Source organism: Stegostoma tigrinum, chromosome 42, assembly GCF_030684315.1.
Source record: "Stegostoma tigrinum isolate sSteTig4 chromosome 42, sSteTig4.hap1, whole genome shotgun sequence".
Taxonomy (NCBI): Eukaryota; Metazoa; Chordata; class Chondrichthyes; order Orectolobiformes; family Stegostomatidae; genus Stegostoma; species Stegostoma tigrinum.
Window position 1 is genome coordinate 11,936,342 of NC_081395.1, and position 12,796 is coordinate 11,949,137.

Consider the following 12,796-nt stretch of genomic DNA (forward strand, 5'->3'; position numbering starts at 1 on the left):
CCTCCCACATCAGACCCTCCACCCTCTCTCACGGCACACCCTCTACTCCCTCTCACATCACACCTTCCACTCCCTCTCACATCACACTCTCCACCCTCACTCACATCACACCCTGCAATCCCTCCCACATCACACCCTCCAATCCCTGCCACTTCACACCCTCCGCCCTCTCAAATCACACCCTCCACTCCCTCTCACGTACCCTCCAATCCCTCCCACATCACACCCTCCAATCCCTCCCACATCACACCCTCCAATCCCTCCCACATCACACCCTCCAATCCCTCCCACATCACACCCTCCACCCTCTCTCACGGCACACCCTCCAATCCCTCCCACATCACACCCTGCAATCCCTCCCACATCACACCCTCTAATCCCTCCCACATCACACCCTCCACCCTCTCTCACGGCACACCCTCCAATCCCTCCCACATCACACCCTCCGATCCCTCCCACATCACACCCTCCACGCCCTCTCACATCACACTCTCCACTCCCTCCCACATCACACCCTCCACGCTCTCTCACATCACACCCACCACACCCTCCCACATCATATCCTCCAGCCTCAGTCACATCACTCCCTCCAGTCTCTCACATCACACCCACCATACCATCCCACATCACACCCTGCACTCCCACCCACATCACACCCTCCATCCCCTCCTACATCACACCCTCCACCCTCTCTCACATCACACCCTCCACTTCCTCACATTACACCCTCCAATCCCTTCCACGTCACACCCTCCACTCCAACCTACATCACACCCTCCACCCTCTCTCACGGCACACTCTCCAATCCCTCCCACATCACACCCTCCACCCTCTCACATTACACCCTCCAATCCCTTCCACATCACACCCTCCACTCCAACCTACATCACACCCTCAACGCTCTCTCACGGCACACCCTCCAATCCCTCCCACATCACACCCTCCACCCTCTCAAATCACACCCTCCACTCCCTCTCACATCACACCTTCCACTCCCTCTCACATCACACTTTCCACCCTCACTCACATCACACCCTGCAATCCCTCCCACATCACACCCTCCAATCCCTGCCACATCACACCCTCCACCCTCTCAAATCACACCCTCCAATCCCTCTCACATCACACCCTCCAATCCCTCCCACATCACACCCTCCACTCCCTCCCACATCACACCCTCCAATCCCTCCAACATCACACCCTCCACTCCCTCTCACATCACACCCTCCACTCCCTCACATCACACCCTCCACCCAGTCCGCATCACACCCTCCACCCCCACTCACAACATACCCTCCACTCAGTCCCACATCACACCCTGCACTCCCTCCAAATCACACCCTCCACCCTCTCTCACATCACACCCTCCATTCACCCTCACATCACACCCACCACCCTCTCACATCACACCCTCCATTCACTCTCACATCAGACCCTCCACACCCTCCCACATCACACCCAACACCCTCTCCTCATCACACCCACCAACCCCTCCCACATCACACACTCCACCCCACCCACATCATATTCTCCAACCCCTCCCACATCACACCCTCCTTCCTGTTCAACATCACACCTTCCACGCTCTCTCATATCACACCTTCCACCCTCTCTCATATCACACCTTCCACCCTCTCTCACATCACACCTTCCACGCTCTCTCATATCACACCTTCCACCCTCTCTCATATCACACCTTCCACCCTCTCTCATATCACACCTTCCACCCTCTCTCACATCACACCTTCCACCCTCTCTCATATCACACCCTCCACTCCCTCCCATATCACACCCTCCACCCTCTCACACATCAAATCCTCCATCCCCTTCCACATCACACGCTTCTCCTCCACCCACATCAGCCCCTCCACCCCTTCCCACATAACATCCTCCACTCCCTCGCAAATCACACCCTCCAACCCCTCCGTCTCACATTGCAACCCCCAACCCCTCCCACATCAGACCCTCCACACTCTCTCACATCACAACCTTCACCCCCACTCACAACACACCCTCCACCCAGTCCCACATCACACCCTCCACTCCCTCCCACAACACACCCTCCACTCCCTCTCACATCACACCCTCCACTCCCTCTCACATCACACCCTCCACCCAGTCCCACATCACACCCTCCACTCCCTCCCACAACACACTCTCACCCCCCACACTTAACACCCTCCCACATCACATTCTCCACCACCTCCCCATAACATCCTCCACTCCCTCGCAAATCACACCCTCCACCCCTCCGTCTCACTTTGCACCCTCCACTCCCTCCCACATCACACCTTCCACTCCCTCTCACATCACACCCTCCACTCCCTCCCACAACACACCCTCCACCCCCACACTTAACACCCTCCTACATCACATTCTCCACCGCCTCCCACATAACATCCTCCACTCCCTCACAAATCACACCCTCCACCCACTCCATCTCACAATGCATCCTCCACCCCCTCCCACATCACACCCTCCACACTCTCTCACATCACACCCTCCACCCCCACTCACAACACGCCATCCACCCAGTCCCACATCATACCCTCCACTCCCTCTCACATCACACACTCCACTCCCTTCCACATCACACCCTCCACTCCCTCCCACATCACACCCTCCACTCCCTCCCACATCACACCGTCCACTCCCTCTCACATCACACCCTCCACTCCATCTCACATCACACCGTCCACTCCCTCTCACATCACACCGTCCACCCTCACTCACATCACACCCTCCACCCTCTCCCACATCACAGCCTCCACACCCTCCACATCACAGCCTCCACTCCCATCCCCACCACACCCTCCGCACCCTCTCACATCACACTGTGCACTCCCTTCCACATCACGCCCTCCACCCCCTCTCACACCGCACTCTCCAACCCCTCCCACGTCACACCTTCCACCCTCTCACAGATGGCACCCTCCATCCCCTCGCACATCACATCCTCCATACGGTCCCACATCACAGCCTCGACATTCTCTCACATCACAGTCTCCCCCCCCATCACACCCTCCACCCCCTCTCACACCGCACTCTCCAACCCCTCCCACGTCACACCTTCCACCCTCTCACAGATGGCACCCTCCATCCCCTCCCACATCACACCCTCCACCCCCTCTCTCTCACATCACACCCTCCAACCCCTCCCTTTCACATCACACCTTCCACCCCCTCCCACATCACACCCACCACCCCCTCCCATATCACATCCCCCCACCCTCTCCAGATCACACCTATACCCACCATCACCTCCCTCCACATCGCCACCCTCCCTCTACCTCACATAGTGAACCCAACTCCAGTGAACACAAACCAAGGCTCAAGATTTTATTGTCGGCAGTCCGAGCACTCATCACAGAGGGTGGGCCAGGTTGGGCACTCCCTGGGCGGGTGTCCACATTTACCGCGTTGCTGTGCAAACCGGCACCCAGGCTTTTGGTGGTTGGGGGGTAGTATCACTGCAGCACGGTTAGCTGGGACGATGTTTGACTCTGTCCTTCCAGCTCCCTGTACCCTGCAGCCCACCTGATCCCCCAACTCCTCCTTTCCTGCTTCACCTCTGTATTGCTCGCTCTCTGGCTCCATCTATCACTCTCTCTCGCTCTGTCTCTCTGTCTCTTCCTCGGGCTTCCTCTCTCTCTCCGTCTCTCCGTCTTCCCCTCCCAGTGGCCCAGGGCAACGTCCAAATCACTTCTTCACCCTTGACGTGGTTCCTGCCTGTCTGAATAATCTCCATTTTTGTAGCTTCTCAATTTACTTTTGGTATTTGTGACTTTGTGTGTGTGTGTGCGTGTGTGTGTGTGTTGGGGAGGGCATGGGGTTCTGGCAACAGTGTGAGGGGAGTGTGTGTTTTGCAAAGGGTGTTCTATAGGAAGGGTCTTGCTTGGGTGGGGCAGTCCAGTGAGGGGAAAGGGTGTGGCCAATGGCATGGGTTTGGGGGTCGTGGCAGGGGGTGTGGTTTTGTCGGGGACACATTTGTGTCCAGGGATTTGGATATCCCTCCCACCCCCAACCACTGCAGATTAGGGCTGAGGCAATAGGTTGAGGGTCCAGGAGAGAATGGGAAGATGGGAAGTGGGAGAATTGGTGGATGGGTGGGTGGGGGGACGGTGTGTGACACAAGACTGTGTGTTTTGAGGAGGGAGGTGTTTGGGGCAAGGGGAGGGGTGAGGTAGTGGTCGGGGTGGGTGGTGGTGTTGGCGGATGGATGTGGGCTTTCCAAGCGCTGGCATTTTCTAAATGGAGGGGATCAGGCTCGGTTGCTCCATCTGGAGAGGTGGCCTCAGAAGGTCAGGGTCCACTTGCTTCCCCTGGCCATTTACTTCCAGCTCATGATCTGCGGTTGCTCTCGGTAGAGTGATGGGCTCCAGATGCCGGGCAGCTCCCATCATCTCCGGAGTGATGGCTCGAGTCTTTGGGGGCTCACTCTCCTGGGGTTCGCTTACTCCCTGCAGAGTGACGGCTCCAGGTTTCTGGGGTTCAGTCCTTCGGGATTCACTTACTGACTGTGGAGTGATGGCTTCAGTCTCTGGGGGTTCAGTCACTCCCTGTTCTAGAGGTTCAGTTACTCCCAGCGGAGTAACAGCTCCAGATTTTGGGAGTTCACTTACTCCCTGTGGAATGACGGCTTTAGGTTTTGGGGGTTGAGTCCCTTGGGGTTCACTTAGTGCCTGCACAGCGACAGGTCCAGGTTTCAGGGGTTCACCATGCAGAGCAATGTCTCCAGATTTTGGGGGATTGAATGCTCCCTGTGGAGTGATGCCTTCAGTCTTTGGGGATTCACATTCTTGGGGTTCAGTCACTCCCTGAAGAGTGACGGTTCCAGGTTTTGGGGGTTCAGTCCCTTGGGATTCACTTACTCCCTGTGAAATGACAGATCTAGTCTTTTGGGGTTCAGATTCTTGGGGTTCAGTCACTCCCTGCAGAGTGACAGTTCCAGGTTTTGGAGGTTCGCTTACTCCCTGCAGAGGGACAGCCTCAGAACATGAGCTTTCAGTTGCTCCCTGTGGAACATCAGTCCCATAGTTTGAGAGCTCATATTCCTGGGGTTCGGGTGACTCTATGAGAGGTGGGAGGTTAGGAATCAGGGGCTCGGGTATTCCAACGGGAGTGACTGCTTCAGATGCTGGAGGGTCAGATTCTGAGGATTCGGAATTCTCCGGTTCAGAAACATCCATTTCCGATTCCTCCAGTTCGGATTCATCAACCTCAGATCCTTGGGAATCAGACCCTCTCTCATTTTCCGAGTTTTCATCTTCAGATTCCTCAATTTCAGATTCCTCAGGTTCTGATCCTTGAGGATCAGGGCTTCGCTCGGGAGGAATATGTTCAGATTCCTCAAGTTCGGAATCTTGAGGTTGAGTTCCCTGGGATTCAGTATCCTGACACTCAGAATCCTGGAGTTCGGATCCCTGGGAATCATATTCCTGGGGTTCAGACTTTTTGGGTTCAGAGTTACAGGCTCTAAATTTCCAGAATTCAGGTTCCTTTGGTTCAGATTCTTGTGATGCAAATTCCAGGACCTCACATTCCTCAATTTTGGATTCTTTGGCTCTAGATTCCTGGTATTTGGTGATCCGAGGATCAGATTCTTCAGGTCTAGATTCCAGCCTTTGTGATTCCTCAGACACAGATTCCTTGAGCCCAGATATTTGGGGGTCACATTTCCAGGATCCATATTCTTGGAATTCAGATTGCTTTGCTTCAAATTCCAGAAGTTTGGAATGTTGGGACTTAAGTGTATTTTTCTCTGGTGCACTGAATGAAGAGGGGGATTGAGGTTCTTGGGGAGTGACAGATTCAGTTTCCTTGGGATCAGATTCTGATAGCATAGCTACTCTCTGAGGAGTAACAGATGCAAATTTTGTGGTTTCTGTTACTCTCACAAGAATGACAGACTCAGATTTCGTGGGTTCTGTTACTCTCAGAGGAGAGACAGAATCAGATTTTGCGGGTTGAATTATTCTCTGAAGAGTCACAGAATCAGATTTTGGGGTTTCAATTACTCTCTGTAGAGTAATAGACTCAGATTCTGGGGGTTCAGTTACTCCCTGCTCAACGATGGGCGCATATTCTGGGGGTTCAGTTACTCTTGGTGGAGTGATGGACTCAAATTTTGGGGGTTCAGATACTTTCTGAAGAGTGATAGAATCAGATTTTGGGGGTTCAGTTCCTCTCTGTAGAGTGACAGGCTCAGATTTTGGGGGATCAAATACTTTCTGAAGAATGGCTGATTCAGATTTTGGGGGTTCAGTTACTCCCTGTGGAGTGATAGGCTCAGATTTTAGGGATTCAGCTTCCTTCTCTGGAGTGATGGTCTCAGAATTTGGGGGTTCAGTTGCTCCCTGCAGTGTGATGGACTCAGATTCTGAGAGTTCCTTTACTCCCTGTGGAATGACAGACTCAGATTTTGGGGGTTCAGCTCCTCTCTGTGGAGTGATAGACTCAGATTTTGGGGGTTCAGATACTTTCTGAAGAGTGACAGACTCAGATTTTGGGATTTCAGTGACTCCCTGTGGAGTGACAGACTCAGATTTTTGGGGTTCAGCACCACTGTGTGGAATGACAGACTCAGAATTTGGGGGTTCAGATACTTTCTGAAGAGTGACAGACTCAGAATTTGGGGGTTCAGTTACTCTCTGTGGAGTGCCAGGCTCAGATTTTGGGGGTTCAGATACTTTCTGAAGAGTGACAGACTCAGAATTTGGGGGTTCAGTTACTCTCTGTGGAGTGCCAGGCTCAGATTTTGGGGGTTCAGATACTTTCTGAAGAGTGACAGACACTGAATTTGGGGGTTCAGTTACAGTTGGAGGAGTGACGGACACAGGTTTTGGGGGTTCAGCTCCTTTCTGTAGAATGACAGACCCAGAATCTGGGGTTTCAGTTACTCCCTGTGGAGTGATGGACTCAGAACCTGGGCATTCACTTACTCTCTGTGGAGTGATGGACTCAGAACCTGGGGATTCAGTTACTCCCTGTGGAGTGATGGACTCAGAATCTGGGGGTTCACTTACTCCCTGTGAAGTGATGGACTCAGAACCTGGGGATTCAGTTACTCCCTGTGGAATGATGGACTCAGAATCTGGGGGTTCACTTACTCCCTGTGGAGTGATGGACTCAGAACCTGGGCTTTCCCTTACTCCCTGTGGAGTGATGGACTCAGAACCTGGGGATTCACTTACTCCCTGTGGAGTGATGGACTCAGAACCTGGGCATTCAGTTACTCCATGTGGAGTGACAGATATCAGGGGGTCAGCAGCTGTCTTTATTGGGGTGGCGTCAGGTTCTCTGGGGGCAGACCTCAGAGGTGTTTTGAGGGGCTCGGTTGCATCAGGAGCCTGGCTTTCCCCCTGGGGCACAGGCATCACCCTGGGGGCGGTAGCTGGTCCGCTCTTGGTACCCGAGGAACTGCTTCGAGTCTCTCGAGCTGAGCAGAGATCAGTGTAGGAGGTGGCCAGAGAGCTGCCCCCTGTTGGCCTCTTGCACTTGCGTGGACGGATGGGGGACGATTCCTGATACAGAGGGGCAACGCACACGACCTGGGGGGACATCTCCAGGGGCTTGAGGTCCTGGAGGAAGGCGAAAGGATCATCTTGGTGCCTGGTCCTGATGTACCTGCGGGAGAGCTTTGCCTGGGATTCTGGCTCATCTGGTTTGGCCTCTGGGGGAATGGATTCTTCATCCTTGCCTTGGACCTCCGGCCTGTGGGGTTCCAGTGAGCAGCGGAGATCCACAACTGGTTGTGTCACATCGACTGTAACCTCATTTGCAATCTCTGCAACCGACAAGAGGGAATTCCAAGAAAAAAAAATTAAATCAAGCCGTCAATGACTGCAACTTGCATGGAAGCAGGCCCTTCGGCCCAACCATTATCCCAAACTTGACTAGTCCTGCCCACCTGCTCTTGGCCCACATCCCTGCAAACATTAAAGGCAGCTCCTGACTTTAGAGTCAAAGTGCATCAATCCCGACCAGCTTGGTCACCACATCAAGGCTCCTGTTCAGTGGAGTTTGTACCTCGCTTTCGGGCGTGGGTGGGAGGGCAACGAAAGGGCATTCAGTTTGATTACTGGCTTGACGACCCGCGTCTGAATGCCTGTTTCTGGCTGCGACGTTCGGTTTGAGAGGCCCACAAACAAACAGGAGCTCAATGCGCACCATTTACAGGGGGTGGAGGATTCCCATCTCTACACCACAACGAACCCGATGGGGGACTGGGAAACAGGTCGTCGGGACAACTGTAAGAGTAGGAGAGGTGGAAGGGAGGTCAATTCAGATTGGCAAGTGGAGCATAGCCAGTTGAGACAAAACACAAGGGAGCAAACAGCCAAGTAGGTTGGCACTTAATGTAATGCAAGGAGTGGCACGGTGGCTCAGGGGTTAGCGCTGCCGCCTCACAGCACCAGGGACCCGGGTTCGATCCCACCCTCGGGCAACTGTCTGTGTGGAGTTTGCACATTCTCCCCGTGTCTGAGTGGGTTTCCTCCGTGTGCTCCGGGTTCCTCCCACAGTCCAAAGGTGTGCAGGTTAGGGTGGATTGGCCGTGCCAAATTGTCCCATAGTGCCCAGGGATGTGCAGGTTAGGGTGGATTGGCCGTGCCAAATTGTCCCATAGTGTCCAGGGATGTGCAGGTTAGGGTGGATTGGCCGTGCTAAATTGTCCCGTAGTGTCCAGAGATGTGCAGGTTAGGGTGGATTGGCCGTGCTAAATTGTCCCATAGTGCCCAGGGATGTGCAGGTTAGGGTGGATTGGCCGTGCTAAATTGTCCCATAGTGCCTAGGGATGTGCAGGTTAGGGTGGATTGGCCGAGGTAAATTGTCTCATAGTGCCAGGGATGTGCCGGTTAGGGTGGATTGGCCGTGCTAAATTGTCCCATAGTGCCCAGGGATGTGCAGGTTAGGGTGGATTGGCCGAGGTAAATTGTCTCATAGTGCCAGGGATGTGTGGGTTAGGGTGGATTGGCCATGCTAAATTGTCCCATTGTGCCCAGGGATGTGCAGGTTAGGGTGGATTGGCCGTGCTAAATTGCCCCATAGTGTCTAGGGATGTACAGGTTAGGGTGGATTGGCCGTGCTAAATTGTCCCATAGTGCCCAGGGATGTGCGGGTTAGGGTGGATTGGCCGTGCTAAATTGTCCCATAGTGCCCAGGGATGTGCAGGTTAGGGTGGATTGGCCGTGCTAAATTGTCCCATAGTGCCCAGGGGTGTGCAGGTTAGGGTGGATTGGCCGTGCTAAATTGTCCCATAGTGTTTAGGGATGTGCAGGTTAGGGTGGATTAGCCGTGCTAAATTGTCCCATAGTGCCCAGGGGTGTGCAGGTTAGGGTGGATTGGCCGTGCTAAATTGTCCTATAGTGTCCAGGGATGTGCAGGTTAGGGTGGATTAGCCGTGCTAAATTGTCCCATGGTGTTCAGGGATGTGCAGGTTAGGGTGGATTAGCCGTGCTAAATTGTCCCATAGTGTCCAGGGATGTGCAGGTTAGGGTGGATTGGCCGTGCTAAATTGTCCCATATTAGCCTGGGATTAGGAAGGCTAGGTGGGTTAGCCATGGGAAATGCAAGGTTATAGGGATAGGGTAGGGAGCTGTGTCTGGGTGGGATGCTTCTCAGAGGGTTGGCCTTGATGGGCTGAATGGCCTGATTCTAGGAGCCTTGCAAGTAAGGAAGATAAGTTGAGAGTGTTGATTAACATGTGACAATAATGATATCATCGTTATCAGTGGGACATGGTTGAGGGATGGACAGGATTGGCAGCTCAATGTTCTGGGATTTAGAACATTCTGACAAGACGGGGGCAGTACAGAAGGTAAAGTGGTTAGGTACTAAGGAGGGGTGATATCCTGGAGGACTTCTCAGTTGAGGCTAAACAGGTAGAACCTGAAAACAAAAAAAGGATGCCAGTCACATTACTAGGGGTGTACTGTTAACTCCTGAAATGGTCAGGGGGAGATAGAAAGACAGATACCTGTACATAGGCAAATCTCAGAGAAGTGTAAAAGTGAAAGGATAATAACAGTAGGGGATATTATGATCTTAACCAATATCAAGGGGATAGGCAAAATGTGAAAGACAATGAAATTTGTAAAACGTGTCCTGGAGAGCTTTTCTAACCCAACACGGGGAAATCCGACAAGATCTGGACCTAATTTTAGGGAACAAAGCCAGGCAAGTGGTAGAAGTATCAGTAGGGGCGCACACTGGCAATAGCGATCATAACTCTGTATGATTTAAGATGGTTATGGAAAAGGACTAGTTGGACTAGAAATAAAGGTTTAAAATGTGGGGAAAATAGTATCAGAGATAATGGGAACTGCAGATGCTGGAGAATTCCAAGATAATAAAATGTGAGGCTGGATGAACACAGCAGGCCAAGCAGCATCCCAGGAGCACAAAAGCTGACGTTTCGGGCCTAGACCCTTCATCAGAGATGAAGGCCCGAAACGTCAGCTTTTGTGCTCCTGGGATGCTGCTTGGCCTGCTGTGTTCATCCAGCCTCACATTTTATTATCTTAAAATGTGGGGAAGGCTGATTTTAATAAGAACAGACAGGCTATGATCAAACTGGTCTGGAAGCAGCTACTTGTAGGGAAATCTACACTGGAATAGCAGGAAACTTCCAGAAAGTAAGTAGTGAGAAAGCACGACAAACATGTTCTTGTAAAGGTGAAGAATGGTATAAAAGATTCCAGGCAACCCAGGATATTGGGGAATGTACAGGAATGGAGAAGGGAAGATAGGGAGACGTTTGACAGATATTGAAGCTCCAGAACATCAGAAACCATTGAGGCTAATAGCAAGTGCAGGAAAGTGCTTATAAATAAGAAATTAGGAAAACAAGAGGAGGCATGAGAAGACACTGGCAGGTAACATAGAGAAAAATCCAAAGACATTTGATAAGTATGTTAGGATTGAGGATAACCAGGGAGAAAGTCAGGGACCTAATAGAGACCATTAGAGGCCTAAGTGGTAAGCTGTGGGTGGAACTGGAAGATGTTGGTGAGCACTTTACATCTGTATTCACAGATAGAGAAGGATGATGTAGGTACAGAAATCAAGGGAGAGGACAGTCACAATACTTAAAACAAACTGCAACTGAGAAGGGAAGATGTCAGCTGTTTTAGCAAGCTTAACATTGGATAAATGCCCAAGCCCCAAGTGAGACATTTCCCAGAGTGCTTTGTTTGCAAGAGCCCTGAGATTAGCTTTCAAATCCTGTCTAAATGCAGGAGAGGTGCCAAAAGACTTAAGGACAGCTAAAAATGCGGTGGGAGGGATAATCCAGGGAGGGACCTGTAGGGCACAGGAGTCCAACATCAGTGGTAAGGAAAATTGTGAGGTATGGAATTCCTCTCCACTTGGGGAGGCAAGGATTAATCGGGGACAGTCTTCAGGGCTTTTGTCAGGGGGAAAGGTTTGACTGAGCTCTTCGAGTTGGTGACTAGAGGGGAGTGGTGCAGTGGATGTGATCTACTGTGTCATGCTCCTGACATTGTGTCATAAAGGGAGACTGGTCTAGAAGGTCATAGCCCACAGGATCCAAAGCAACTTGACAAGTTCAATCCAAAACTGGCATAGTGGCAGGATGCAGAGCGTTACGGTTGAAGATTATTTTTGAAGCCTGTAGATGAAGTGGTTAAGAAGATTATGGGACACTTGCACTTATGATTCAAGGCCAAGAATATAAGAGTAAGGGGGTTATTATGGAACTGCATATATTAGGCCACAGCTGGAGTACTGTGTGCAGTTCTGGCCTCCTCACTATAGGAAGGATGAGATTGTACCAGAGGGACTGCAGAGGAGATTCACCAGGATGTTGCCTGGGCTGGTGTGACTCAGCGATGAAGAGAAACTGGATAAAGCTGGGGTTGCTTTCCTTAGAGCAGAGAAGGCTGTGGGAAGATCTCATCGAAGTGCACAGAGTTCCAAGGGGCCTACAGAGAGCAGACAGGGAGAAATGTACCCCGTCAGAGGGTGCAGGGATTCAGATTCCTGGATCATTGAGTCCTTTTCTAGAGCAGAGGTGGCCTGTTCTAGAGGGGCCATTGCACCTGAACTAGAAGGGACCAATATCCTGGTGGGCAGATTTGCCAATGCCGTTAGCAAGGGTTTGAACTAGATTGGCAGGAGGGTGGGATCCTCAACAGCAGGGAGGCAAGTGCAAGGCTGGAAGGAGATACAGGAATCAGACATAGCAAGTTGAAGAGACAGATCAGGCTGGAAGAGGACAGGGAGCCAGGAATGCCTATTGGATTAAATTCCATATATTTTGATGCAAGAGGACTGACAGGGAAGGCTGATGAACTCAGGGCACTCAGGGTACATGGGGCTGGGATATTATAGCTATCACAGAAACATGGCTAAGGGAGGGACAGGACTGGCAGCTCAATGTGCCAGGGTACAGGCGTTTTAGGTGGGATTGAGGTAGAGGAAAGAAGCGGGGGGGGGGGGGTGGTGGGGGGCGAGTTGCATTTCTGACTAAGGAGAGTATCACAGCAGTAGTTAGATGAGTAACTGAGGGATTATCCAGTGAGGCTTTGTGGGTGCAGCTGAGATATAAGAGGGGGATGCTGATATTATTGGGTTGTATGATAGCACATCCCTCCAAATAGTCAACAGGAATTAGAGGAACAAAGATACAGGGAGACTGGGGAGACTTGCAGGAGCAACGGGGTTGTCACAGTGGAGAAAGTTAAATTTCCTAACATAGACTGGGACCGCCAGAGTGTTAAGGGTTTAGATGGGGTGGAATTTGTTAAATATGTTCAGGAAAGTTTCCTCAAGCCGT